The sequence below is a fragment of the Cetorhinus maximus genome, chromosome 31, assembly GCF_964194155.1.
Source record: "Cetorhinus maximus chromosome 31, sCetMax3.hap1.1, whole genome shotgun sequence".
NCBI classification, from domain to species: Eukaryota; Metazoa; Chordata; class Chondrichthyes; order Lamniformes; family Cetorhinidae; genus Cetorhinus; species Cetorhinus maximus.
Genome location: NC_135909.1, coordinates 21,318,122 through 21,332,179, shown reverse-complemented (window position 1 = coordinate 21,332,179; position 14,058 = coordinate 21,318,122). Strand labels below are relative to the sequence as shown.

At 43.4% G+C, this 14,058-nt stretch overlaps 1 non-coding gene across 1 annotated transcript; it reads right to left on the bottom strand.

Moving 5' to 3' along the window:
* Nucleotides 1–2,785: 2,785 nt before the first annotated feature.
* Nucleotides 2,786–2,857, bottom strand: trnaw-cca (transfer RNA tryptophan (anticodon CCA)). The gene has a single exon. It is a non-coding gene; the product is annotated as a tRNA-Trp (tRNA).
* Nucleotides 2,858–14,058: the final 11,201 nt, after the last annotated feature.

Sequence of the window (14,058 nt, the reverse complement as noted above, 5' to 3'; positions counted from 1 at the left end):
AACTCCCAAAACAAGCTCTCTACTCCGAGCTTCGTCACGGCAAGCGGTTCCCAGGAGGACAGAGGAAACGTTTCAGTGACGTCCTCAAAACCTCCCTGATAAAATGCAACATCCCCACCGATTTGTGGGAATCTCTTGCTCGAGGCGCCCAAACTGGAGAAGAAGCATCCGCGAAGGTGCCAACCATTTGGAACGTCTCCGACAGGCCCAGGTGGAGGCCAAGCGCAAACAGCGGAAGGAGCGGAGCAAAATCCGAGCATCCCACCCACACGCCTCCTCAAACACTACCTGCCCCAACCTGTGGCAGAGTGTGCGGAGCCAGCATTGGACTTTTTAGTCACCTCAGAACCCACAGCCCCGGAGTGGAAGGAAGTCATTCTCAGTCACGAGGTACCGTCTAAGACAGGAGGCTAAATGCTTCTGTGAGTGTCTCTGGGTGATGAGCTGATGGTGCTCGGAGCTCTCAGCTTTTACTCATTGATTTCACAGGAGTTGATTCAGTTTTGATGTTGATTGGTTCTCTGGTGTCGATTCCTCGCATTCTTCACCCGATTTTCTGTCCATTAAAGCTCTCTCAGCAGAATTCTCATTGTCTTTTCCTCGCAGCGTTTCAATCACGATGTTTTTTGAACTATATTATTAAAGGGTTTGCAGCAGCCAGCTTCCAGGAACAGCAATGTGATGAAGGCAGGAGAATCTGTTTTGAAGTGTTGTTAATTGAGGGGTAAATGTTGGCTCTGATGCGATGGTATAACTCCCGTGCCCCTCTCCGAAATTGTGCCATGGTAATTTTACATGAGAAGGCAGATGGCACCTCAGTTTGCCACAGCATTTCAAAGCTGGCCCCTCTAACAATGAAACATTCGCTCAGTACTGCACTGCAGTGTAAGCCTGACTTTCCACTCAGAATTCTGGAGAGAGTTTTGAACTCACAACCTCTTGACTGTAAAAACATGAGAGCAACTGACTGAATCATAGTTCACAGAATAGGGCAGAAGCAGCACTAGATTGTTATTTAGAGAGGTGTTACAGAGAATGATAGATAAACACTCACAGTTGAAAGAGGTGGACTTTTTAGAAGGGCAGGGAGAAAGTGTTGCAGGAATTTCGATCCGAGTGTCGAAATCAGAAAACGTTAGCTTTGTTTTAAAGATTGGATGTGATAAGGAGTCAGAGGCTGAGAGAAATTAATAATAAAAACTCTTATCTGTCGGATTCACGTAGGGAGGAAGTGATGATTTCTGATTCCCACATTTGCCCCGGGAATGAAGCAGACAGCATTGCAACATTGAGAAGTTCAACGAAACAAGAAGGGAAACTCTTCAATCTACTGTCTTCGAAGACAAAGGGCAACATCTGCTGTGGTGTATGAGCTTTATTCTGAGGTATGCCTACATCACATCTCCACCGACTGGAAGAGCTTATGTTTTATTATCACAGGCCACGTGAGTTAGTAATCCCAGAATGAGCAGTTTCTCAGTGTTTCAACCCCTTGAACTTTCTCGAAGAGGCAAATAGTTTACCACGATGAACTGTAATTCCCCTCAGAGGGGTAATAAGGATATATGACAATATCCAGTAATAAATCACCTTAGAAACCGAGATCCCATTTTTCCCTCTCGGAGGGATGTGAACAATCCAACCAGACTATTTACAACAAGAGGAGCGGAGTTTTACCCGGAGTCCTGGGATCAATAATAACCTCTCACCCAGAATCACTGAAACAGGATATTCAAATTTTGATCAGGTTACTGCCTGTGGGATCCTGCTGTACACATTCAAGCACGAATCTCATTAACCAAGACCCCCCATCCACCCCCTTGCCCACACTACCCACCCATTGGCTGTGAGGTTTTGGATCTTTCTGCAGTTGCAAAATGTGCTGGCGAAATGCAAGTTCCTCCTCATTCCCGCCCTCCCTGCAGCTCCCTCCCTCTTTTACTCCGTCGCTCTCTTCCTCGCCCTGACGGACACTGTCTCCCACACCCCATCACCTTTTCTCCCCCGTCTATCTTCCTCCCCCCGCCGCCACCTCACTCTCCTCACCCCCTCACCCTGCAATAACCTTCCTTCTCTCTAATCTCATTCCCTTTCCCTGGGATCTGTCCTCTCCTCAGGCTCCCACTGACCCCGGGCTCGGGGACTCTCAGGCCGGCCCGGGCTCTTTAACCGGCTCCATTCACAGGAAAAGTGACTTCAGTTTCCACAAAAACATCCTCTCTCTCTCTCTAAAATCCCTAAACTGAAATTCAGGCTGCCCGTTAATGTGAAGAGGCGGGTGTCGGGCTGTGGTTTCCGCTCCTGCTGTTTAATGCAGGTCGCTATAACTGGATGCCGTGAGCAAAAAGAAATTGCTGCTGTTTTTAGACATTTGTTTTAACTGAACTCACTGTCGCTCTGCTTTAAAAGGACGAGTTTGAATCTCCTGATTTATAGATAAAATAAAGTCGGGCGATTATAGTTTACATAACCTACTCTAGCTAACGGAACTAAGCAGCTGTATGGACGGAGGCGGCTGTGGGTTTAAACCCCATGATGGACACTTTGTGTTTTACTTGCCAAACTGGGTAACAGAACAATTGCAAAAAGCAGTAGATACCCCACATCGCTGAAACATTGTTTCAATGTAAAATTATGCAAAATGAAAACTGAGCCGGAAGAGCTGAAGTAGGCGGAAGAGATGACTTTCATCATGTTTTTCAAATGGATCATTTCGAGAATTTCCACACACAATGAACTTTGTCCAGATATAAAATCCTGGAACTTCAGCTGTAGTAAAACGCCATGAGCCTGACGTGATTTGAACACGCAACCTTCTGATCTGGAGTCAGACGCGCTACCGTTGCGCCACAAGCCCGGCTGTAAGAAATCAGTTCTTGCTTGTCCTATGTTAACTTCCTTAAATCCTGATCAAATTCAGTGCATTGAAAATCAAACCGGGATCATGAAAGGGAACATGATTTTCCCTCCCTTCCCCGTGGCCTTCTTTGCTTTCTGTGGATTTATATCAAATGGAAGAGTAACAGGAAAAGCAAAGAACGGGAGAGCAAACTGGCAACATTAAGCCGTGGGAGAAGTTTATTTTGAAATTTTATAAATAGTTTAAGTGAGTGAGAAATACCTTGGCAGTTGGATTCACAATGAACCCTAATCTCATTGAGGCCAAGAATGAACGAGTTTCGTCTCGTTTTGTTTTTAACTGGTGAGATGATGCAAACGGTGTAGGAGCAGAGGCCCTAATAAAAAAAAAACTGAAAGTTAGCGGACAGGTAGAAAAAAATAACGATGCAACATTTGTGAAAGATCATTAGAGAATTATCCAGCGCGGACTCTGTTGTTCACATTAATTTTTTTAAAAATGAAAACGCTGGAAACACTGAGCCCAATAGGTATTAACTGTGGAGAGAGATTTTTTTAAATGTGAATGTTTCAAGTTTGTGAACTTATCAGAACATTTGTATTCCGTAAATAACAATTCGATGTTTGAGCATCAACATCCGGAATACATTCTCGGTCCCGCTCTCTGGAATCCCCCGCTCCATGTTTGGTCAAAAGCTGTAAAGAGGTCAGGAGCCTCCTGGTTCCAGTGAAAGTAAACTGGCGTCATCAGGTTGGGCAACACAATAAATAATATAGATGGGATCAGAGAGAGTCGCATATCGGAAGTGTAAGATCATCAATTTAAGACCTCGGGAAGATGTATCAGACTATTGTGTTTCTGGTGAGAAGCTGGAGACCCTGGAGAAACTGAGAGGTTGAGGGATCCAAATGGAAAAATCACCAAGTGCAGTGAGCAATTACCACGTTTCTTAAAGCCAATCTCAGTAACAAGAAGTAATTTATAGTTTACATCGACTGCAATTTGCACGTCAATTCATGTTAAATTGAATAAGTGACATCCGGGATCCTGGGCCTTTGAAGTAGACGCATCAAGTAGAAAAGCAAGGCCGCTATGGAGAATCTTAATACAATATTGGTTCGGTCTCAACTGGAAGATTGTGCCCAACAATGATTATCAAAATTAAAAAGAAGGTGGCGACATTTGAAACATTTACAAGAATGAATTCATTGCTGAGGAACTTGAATGAGATGAATAGATTGGAAAAAAAAACTGCGGCTGTTCTCAGAGAAGAAAATGTTGAGAGGAGATTAGATGGGGATTTTCAAAATCATAAGAGGTCTGGACAGAGTGATAGAGAGAAACTGTTTCCATTGTCGTGAGGGCCAAGAATCAGAGCGCACTGATTTAAGATGATTGGCAAGATATACAACAATGGGCCTGAGGAAGAACTACGTAGAAGACAGCGTGTGGTTAGGATCTGGAATGCTCTGTCTGTGAGGCAGATTCGACAATCGTTTTCCGAGGAGATTCTATAATTTTCTGAAGAGAGTAATTTAGAGGCTACGGAAGAACTGACTAACTGAGTTTCCCTGCAGAGAACAAGGGCCAAGTGCCCATCGTCTATGCTGTCACCATTTTGTGTCTCTCTAACGCCAGGAATGAAGCGAGGGATGTTAACGTGTAAAGTGAACGTGCTAAGCACTAGTCTATAAACAGCACTCGGAAGTTCTGAAGGAGAGAGTAACTGATTCTGCATCGCTCACCCTAATACCCTAAAGAATGTAAGATTGTGGAAATAGTCAGCAACTCAAGCAGCATCTGTGGAGAGAGAAACTGTGCTTTGGGAAGTGATAGTAGGAGACTCAGCAGCCTCAATGTATGGATGTAGAAGGCAGCACGTTGGGTTGTTGTTAGCTCAGTGACATATTTTGTAAGAGGCAGCGGAGGGGACGTTTTGAGAGCTTTTCGTTTGGGCAAAATTGATACCGTTTAAAGTGAACAGACAGTTTCAAAATCAACACTAATGTAGTTGACAGGACAGATCCACTCAGCCGTCAGTAACTTGACAGAGGATGCCATTGTCTAGCCGTTATCACACTCACTTTCACAGGCGAAAGATTCATGGTTGGAAATAGTCCACTTCAACTTGTTAATGGTGAGCAAGCTTTGGGAGACATCATCCCTCTGTCGAAAGGGTTGCAGTGGCTGCTCCTCTGTTCTTAATTGAAGTTTATGTTACTTCACTGAGAAGAAAAATGATCCACAGTGTTGACCATTTCATCATTTCACCCGTTTGAAACGCAGGAATCACCAAAACCCTCCAGACTGAAGATCTGAAATGTAGTTCAGCCATTTAATAGGTGGCTGACAGTAAAAGGCCTTTCCTGTCTGGATCCGCGATTACAGCTGGTTTCAACCTATAGATTGCTACAATTGCTGGTGGATTGTTGTTGGGCCAGGGCATTAAAGGTTATGAGAGTAGAGCGGGCAGATGGATTTGATGTACAAATCAGTCATAATCTAAATGAATGGCGGAACTGATTGGAGGAGCTGAATGTCCTACTCCTCTTCATATTGATTCACTGCAATGAAATGCACCTCAGTGTTCAGGGTGACCAAGGTGTACTGGTTGTTGTGTTGTGGCGACGGATGAACAGCCAACTGTCCGAAAATGAGGAGATGAAAATTTTGTTTTTCCCTCTTCTGTTTAACAGTAACATTCGGAATACTTCCTCGTTGCCGCTCTCTGTAATCAACCGCCCCGTGTTTGGACCAAAGCTGTAATAAGGGCAGGAGCCTCCTGGTTCTTGCGGAAGTAAACTGGCGGCATCAAGTTGGGTGAAGCCGTAAATAATGTTGTTGCGATCAGATGGGTTTCCATGTAGGGAAATCTGAGATCGTCCGCTTAAGGCCTAAAGTAGATGCATCAGATTATGTTGTGTCTGGTGAGAAGCTGGGAACTCTGGAGGAGCTGAGAGACTGAGGATTCCAAATGCAGAAATCAGCAAATCCAGTGAACAGGCACTACTTTTTTTCGAGGTGAAATCAACCCTAATAAGTCATTTATAATTTGCATCGACAGCAATCTGCCTGTTAATTCATGTTCAACTGATGTTGATTTTGGTTTGTTTGTTAAAACAAAGTAAGAAGTAAAAACATAAGAAGTGAAATCTTGTCCATTGGTTTTCTCGTTGGGGCCATTGGGTAAATTTGATTCTTCTGATTTGTTGGTCTCCGTGGGGACCGCGGAATCCTGGGGTTTGTGAATAGTGGCATCGAGTACAAAAGCAAGGCAGCTATGGAGAATCTTTATCAAGCACTAAAATAAAAAGAGAAAATGTTGGACAAACTCAGCAGGTCTGACTGCATCTGTGGAGAGAGAAACGGAGTTATCGTTTGGAGCCTTGTATGACTCTTCATCGAAGACTCTTTCTAACTCTCTACAGATGCTGCCCTTGCTGAGTTTTTCCAGCATTTCATGTTCTCCTTTCAGGTTTCTAGCATCCGAGGCACCTTATATTACTCCATTCATGGATGTGGGCGCCGCTGGCTATCCTGCGTTAATTGTCCACCCCTAATTGCCCTCAGATTGAGGTGGTGAGTTGCCTTCTAGAAGCGCTGCAGTTTTATAAAATAATGGTTGGGCCATGAGCAGAACAATGTGTCGAACAATGATCATCACACTTTAGAAAGATGTGGCGAAATTAGGGAGTGCGCAGGAAACTTTAGGGGAAAAATGATTTCACTGAGGAACTTCAGTTTAATGAATACATTAGAGAAGCTGGGCTGTTCTCCTTATAGAAGGGAATGCTGAGAGGAAAGTACAGAGTGGTGATCATCTAAAAGCCTGTTTGAGCAGGATGAGGAATTTGGGAATATAGGAATATTAGGAGACAGTTCTTCCATCAATCGTGTTCAACTCATGACTGGTCCCTATTTTCACTTCATCTATCCACTGTGGTTTCATAATCCTTTAATATCTTACATCTTAATAACAATTAAACTTGTACCCAGTTTCAGTATCGAAAACTTTCAGCTGATCCTAAGCTACAGTAGCAATTTTCTGAAGAATGTTCCACATTTTTATGAACCCTTGTGTGAAGAAGTGTTTCCTGACGTCACCCTAAACGGCTTAGCTGAAATTGAATGTTATGTCCTCTTGTTTTGGATTCTCCAAAACAGGGAAAATTGTTTCTCTGTGTCTAAACTATCAAGTCCCTTAATCACCTCACATGCCTCAATTCGACAACCTGAGCAAACCACAGGCAGGAACCTGGGTTTTACAAAAAGAAGCATCGAGCACAAAAGCAAGGCAGCTATGGAGAATCTTTATAAACACTGAAATAGAAAGAGACTGGAGGCGACTGACATGCACACGGCTGGATGAATGGCCTCCTCCTGTACTATACCCATTCTATGATGCTATGATTCCAACCTACCCCCATACTTTAAGCCTTTTAGAAACATAGAAGAAGGAGTAGGCCATTGGGCCCTTCGAACCAGCTCCGCCATTCAATATCGTCATGGCTGATTCTCTATCTCAACGCCACACTCTCGCTCTTTCTCCATGCCCCTTGATGCCTTTCGAGTTTAGAAATCCATTTTGTTCTTAAATATATTCAGTGACGTGGCCTCTGTGGTAGAGAATTCCACAGCTTTACCACCGTCTGAGTGAAGACGTTTCTCCTCATCTCAGTCCTAAATGGCCTGCACAGTATCATGTAATTCTTACCCCTTGTCCTGGACCTCCCAGCAAGAGGAATTATCAACAATACATCTAGTCTGTCCAGCCCTTTATACGTTACAATGAGATCCTCTCTCATTCTTCTAAACTCCTGTGAATACAGGCCTAGTTGGCCAACCTTTTCTCATACGAAGATACTGCCATCCCTAGAGTCAGTCTGGTGAACCTTCGCTGCACTCCCTCTATGGCAAGTATATCCTTTCTTCGGAAAGGAAACCAAAACTGCACACAATACTCCAGGAGTGGCTTCACCAAGGCCCTGCACTGCTGCAGCAAGACACCCTTTCTACTGTGTTCAAGAGACCTTGCAATAAAGGCCAATACACCATTTGCCTTCTTAACTGCTTGCTGCATCTGCGTGCTTGTTTTCAGTGTTTGGTGTACAAGGCCACCCAGGTCCATTTGAACATCAACATTTGCCAATATATCAACATTGAAATAATATTCTGCCATTGTATTTATCCTACCAAAGTGGATAAATTCAACACTTATCCACCTAAAACTGCATTTATCCTGTATTTTGTCACTCACTCAACTTCCCTTAATTGCGTTGAAGCCTCTTTACATCGTCTTCACCATTCACATTTCGATGAAGTTCCTTGTCGTCTGATAACATGGAAATATTACATTTGGTTTTCTCATCCAAGCAATGATACATATTGTGAGTAACATTGGCCCAAGCACTGATCCCTGTCGTATCCATCTGGTCACCGTCTGCCATTCCGAAAAATACCCATTTGTTCCTACTCTCTGTTTCCTGTCTGCCAACCAATTCTCAATCCACACCAATATATTACCCAAATTCCATGTGCTTAAATTTTACACACAGACCTCTTCCGTAGGGCTTTAACAACAGTTTTCTGAAAATAAAAATACAACACATCCAGTGGTTCTCCCGTATCTATTCTGTTAGTTACGTCCTCAAACAAACTGCAGTCGCATTGTCAAGCATGATTCCCTGTCATAAATCCCTGCTCATTTTGTCTAAGCGCGCTGATGTTTTCTAAGTTTCTTGTTAACACATCCTTTATAATAGACTCTAGCATTTTCCCTGATGTCACAGGATGCCACATCTGTAATACCGTTTTTCCCCTCCCCCCTTTTTTAGGTAGTGGGTTTACATTTGAATCCTCCAGTCTGCCGGAACTGTTCCAGAATGTACAGAAATTTGGAAGATGGTAACCAACGCATCCATTATTTCCATGGCCACGTTCTTTAGTACCGCGGAATGTAGATTGTCAGGCCCTGGGGATTTATCGGCTTTCAGTGCCATTAATTTCTGCAGCACTGCAGTTTTAGTAATACAAATTCCCTTCAATTCCTTCGTCTCACTTGACCTTTGGTTCGCTGGAATTTATGGGAATTCATTTGTGCCTTCCTCTGTGAAGATAGAACTATAGTTGAATTGCCTTGCTAGATACTTGTTCTCTATTGTAAATTTTGCTGTTTTGAACTGCAAGGGCCCTACATTTGTCTTCATTAATCTTTTTCTTCTGCGCACTTATAATCTTTTACAATACTCTTTATGTTCCTTGCAAGTTTACTCTCATATTCTTTTTTTCCTCTCTTAATTAACCTTTTGGTTCTCCTTTATTGAATTCTAAACTGCGTCCAATCCTCAGGCTTGCTACTTTTTCCTGCAAATTTATATGACTGCACTTTGGAACTAATACTATCCTTCATTTATTTTGTTAGCCATGGTTGGACCACTTTTCCTGTTGTCTTTTTGCGCCAAGAAGGTATATATACTTGTAGCAATGCATGAATTCATCCCTTAAATAGTAACCATTGCCTACCCACCGTCATGCCTATTAATGAAGTTCCCCAATCGACCTGAGCCAACTCACTCCTCATGCCTCCGCAGTTTCCTTTGTTTTGATTTAGGACCATAGTTTCGGATTGGATTACTTCATTTTATAACCTAAGAAAGAGTTCTTACAAGTTATGGTCACTGTTCCCTCACGGACTTCGCACAAAAAGCTTATTCATTAACCCCGTATCATTGCAAAAATAAACAAATCTAGGGTAGCCTGTTCCCCAGTTGGTTCCTTGACGTTCTGGTCAAAAAAGCTATTTCAGGCACACTCCATCATTTACCACAGTATTATTGATAATTTGGTTTGTCCATTCTATATGGAAATGAAAGTCACCCATGACAACTGTAGCACACTTGTTACATGCATCTCTAATTCCCTGTCTAATGCCGACCCCTACCTTACCACTTCTGTTTAGAAGCCTTTATAAAACCCCACGAACGTTTCCCGCAACATATTGCGTCACCGCTCCACCTTGATTGATTCTGCATCTAGATTTTCTCTCAATATTGTATTGATGTCATCGTTAACTAAAAATGCCATGCCACCTCCTTTGCCTTTTTGCCTGTCCTTCCTAAATATGGAACAACATTGGAAATTCAGCTCCCAGCATTGGTCATCCTGCAGCCATGTCTGTGTAATCACAATCATATCCTGCGCGTTTCCATCTATTTGCATTGTTAATTCGCCCACCTTATTGCAAATGCTCCATACATTCAGCTAGAGTGACTTTAGCCTTATCTTTATACACATTTTTAAAAATATTATGGCCCAATTTGCTGCAGCCTCCATTCCCTCTTCCTTCCACTTCTGATTTTGTTTGCTTCTCTGTCTTTCATTCGTATCTTTGTTTCCCTCTGTTGTGTCTCCCCTCTCAAGACCTCATCCCCCTGCCAGTCTAGTTCATCCGATTATCATTCTGGCAAAGCTGCACTGCAGCCTCTACGTTACAGATCTATGTCCAAGCAATTTCAGCTGCTTCATCAATGACCTTCCCCAGAAATAGATTCAGAATTGGGGATGTTCGCAGATGCTATGTGTAATGTCTAGCACCACTTGCGAGTGATGAGGTTCTGAAGTTGCCAGTTCCATGTACAGCGAGGCCTGAACAATATTGAGACATGGGCTGATAGGTAGCAAATAAGAAATGCACCACACCAGTGGCCAGGCAATGACCATCTCCAACCAGCGAGAATCCAATTATCTCCATTGAAGCTCAATGGAATTAACATCGATGAATAAAGCACCATTCACATCCTGGGTGTTACAATTGAGCAGACACTATACTGGACCAGACATATAAATACTGGGCTTACAAAAGTTGTTGGGAATTCTGCGGAGAGGGACTCAGCTCCTCCCAGCCCAAAACCTTTCCCATATCCACAAGTCACAGGTCAGACCCCTTCTGAATACTTTCTTTTTGCTTTGGGATGCTTGAAACTCCAAGAGCATTCAATAAGCTCGACACCATAAGGGACAAAGCAGCTCGCTTGCTTGGCACGTAATGCACCACCTTTCACATCCAATCCCTCCAACATCGACGCACAGTGTATACCATCTACAAGATGCACTGCTGTAACTCACCAAGGCTCCTTCCACAACAACTTCCAGAACCGTGGCATCTACCACCTAGGAGGCCAAGGGCAGCGGATGCATGGGAATACAGCCACCTGCAAGATCTCCTTCAAGCTGCACACCATCCTGACTTGGAGCTATATCGCCTTTCCTTCACTGTCACTGGCACAACATTGTGGAACTCGCTTCCTAACATCATTGTGAGTGTACCCACACCACATGGACGGCAGCGGTTTCACATTGTCAAGGACAGTTAGGGATGGGAAATAACTGATGGCTTAGCCAGCAAGAGCCAATTCTGGTGAAGGAATAAATAATAATAAACAATGTGAATCATCTTTTTGTAATTTTTCCATTGTCTCTCAGCTGCAGTAGCTTCTGTGGGGGAGACTTCTTGATTTCCAATACTCTTCGCGTGAAGACGTTCTTCTTGTCAACGCCCCTGAACAAGGTAAATTCCCGCTTGGTTTGCAGACTGTCCGCCAGGTTAAATAACGAAGCTAGCAAGTCATTTAATCATTGTGCGCATCGCCATCAGATCAAGCCTTAAATATCGATATTCAAGGTATTACAAGGAACGTCGAGACAATCCGTCTGCCCCATAACTTGGGTTTGATATCACAATGATAATTTCAGATTTCCATTCTGCATAACGCTGTCCCATACAAAAACTGGATTCAGACTCACGCGTGGGAAGCACAATGGAGTCACAGCTTTAAACTCTGGACCACCTCGCCACATGCATGACACTTATCTAACGATGTCATGTAGTTTTGGCATTCATGTACTGTTGAACTAAATGATCCTCTTTGGCACAGGTCCTGAATATTCAGCCAGATGATCAAAAATAGAAATGGAGTTTCTGTCAGCAGACGAAATTCCCATTGCATCAGTTCAGGGGCTGATGTGAATGTACGGATGCGAAACATTTCAACACCGTGTCGAACATGTATCTCCACAGTGTGAAAACCTACTGCGGAAAGACTGAAAAAGACAAACATTCCGCAGCATAAACAAACCCCTCCCAGAGATTCCTCACAGAGGAATCCATCGACCATCGAAACACACGCTTCCTGACCTACATTGTCTGATCATTGAGACACATGTATCTGCTCCTGTCTGGCTTCATTCAGTGAAGGCAGAGAATTTATATTGTTCCAGTGAGGCGTGAAAGTCCCCCTGGAGTAGCATAAACAGAACTCCTGGTATTTCACTGAGATATTCTGAAATGATCTTTTTTTTTTAAGTCACAAAGTGCTTTATTATTCAAAACGTCTGTCCATTACAGGGGCTGATGAAAGATGAGTGAGGTGCGCATTCACCCTTTAAGAACATTATTTCAGGGGATGTGAGCGTCGTTCGCAAGGCCCGTCTTTGTTACACATTCCAAATTGTCCTTGAACGCAATGGATTTCTCAGCCGGCAGTTAGGAGTCAACCACATATGTAGGCCAGGTCAGCGAAGACATCAGTGAACCATTACTGAGATTACCGTTTAATTACAGGTTTTCATTTTAGAGTTTAATTGCCACCAGCAACTATGGTGGGAAATGAACCCAAATCCCCGGAATATTTCCACTCCTGCACTGAGTACTCTCTCTCCACTTAGAGAGAGATGGAAATATCAAATCGTATTGAATCTAAATCGGACCTCCATGTTAATGTTAACAAAAAGATCGAACCCGAGATGTTACAAGAAAAGTCTATGCCATCTTTGCTCAGAACTTGGGTTGGCGTATCATATTAGTGATTCCAGGCATAGCTTCTGCAAAATCACCGTACCAAGGCAGAAACAGTTGATAGAGTAACTACGGAGGTGGGTTTCGAACACACGCGTGCGACGAACAATAGATTAGCAGTCCATCAGCTTAACCACGCAGCCACCTCCGCACAAAATGTAATCTCTTAAACCCCCTTCTATATTTCTTGCATCCATGAACCATTGAAATAAATGCTCCTCTTTGGTACAGGCCCTGAATATTTGGCCAGATGTGTAAAGTTGGAAATGTATTTTCTGTCATTAAAATAAATGTCCATCACATCAGATCAGGGATTGTTGTAAACTGGCTGATGTGAATCACTTGAACCCCTGTTATCCAAAATGTTTCTACACAGTGTGAAAACCCACCGCGGAAAGACCGGAACATACAAGCATTTGGTAGCAAAAAGAAACACCTCCCAGCTCAATGCAAGCACCGGAACACAGCTAAAATGTGGTAAATTAAAACGAAACACTGGGGTTCCCAGCTCTGCTTGTCCTTTCAGTCAAGATTGAAACTGAGTGCAATCAGCCTCCCACGTGAATTCACAAGCGGACAGTTCCCTTAATTGATGCATCCCGATAAATTCAGAGTCTCATGGCAGGGAAAAACGTCATTTAAGTTTGGCATTCATGTTCTTCACGTGTGTTGAGGTGGTGCATTTTCTGCAATGACTTCCTGGGTGTTCAAACCTGGTCCTGATTTCCAGAACTGCCACCACCTCGAGCGCGGAGACAACTGCTGCATTAACATGGGCTCCTCCAGGAATTAAACCCTGGACCTCTCACATACTAATTCAATGAAAATCCCAGAGCGAAAACCATAGCCCTTGACCAACGAGCCACAGAAAATTGCAGTCAAGGAATCCTTTCATTGTCACTCATAGTGTATCAAACAAAAGCGAATTACTGTTCCTGCTGGAAATCTTTTGGAATGTATTAGAAACCCCGGGGACGACTCCAACCAGTTGAGAGTTTCCCGCCTTATTTCCATTGACTTCCGTATTGCTGGGTTTCCTTGATTCCACATTAGGTCAAATGCTTCTTTGAACTCAATTGCAGTCACTTTCACCTCATGTCTTGAGTTCAGCTGTTTTCTTTATGTTTGGACCAAGGCTGCAATGAGTTCAGAAGCTGAGTGACCCTGGCAGGAAACAAACTGAGCTTCAGTGAGCGGGTTATTGCTGAGTAAGTGCCACTTGATCGCACTGTCGAAGAAATTTTCCCTCATTTCCTTGATAAACGAGAGTAGACTGATGGGGCGGTTTTTGCCAGTTGGATTTTCCTGTTTTATTGTGGACAAGACAGTCCTGAGCAATTGCCCA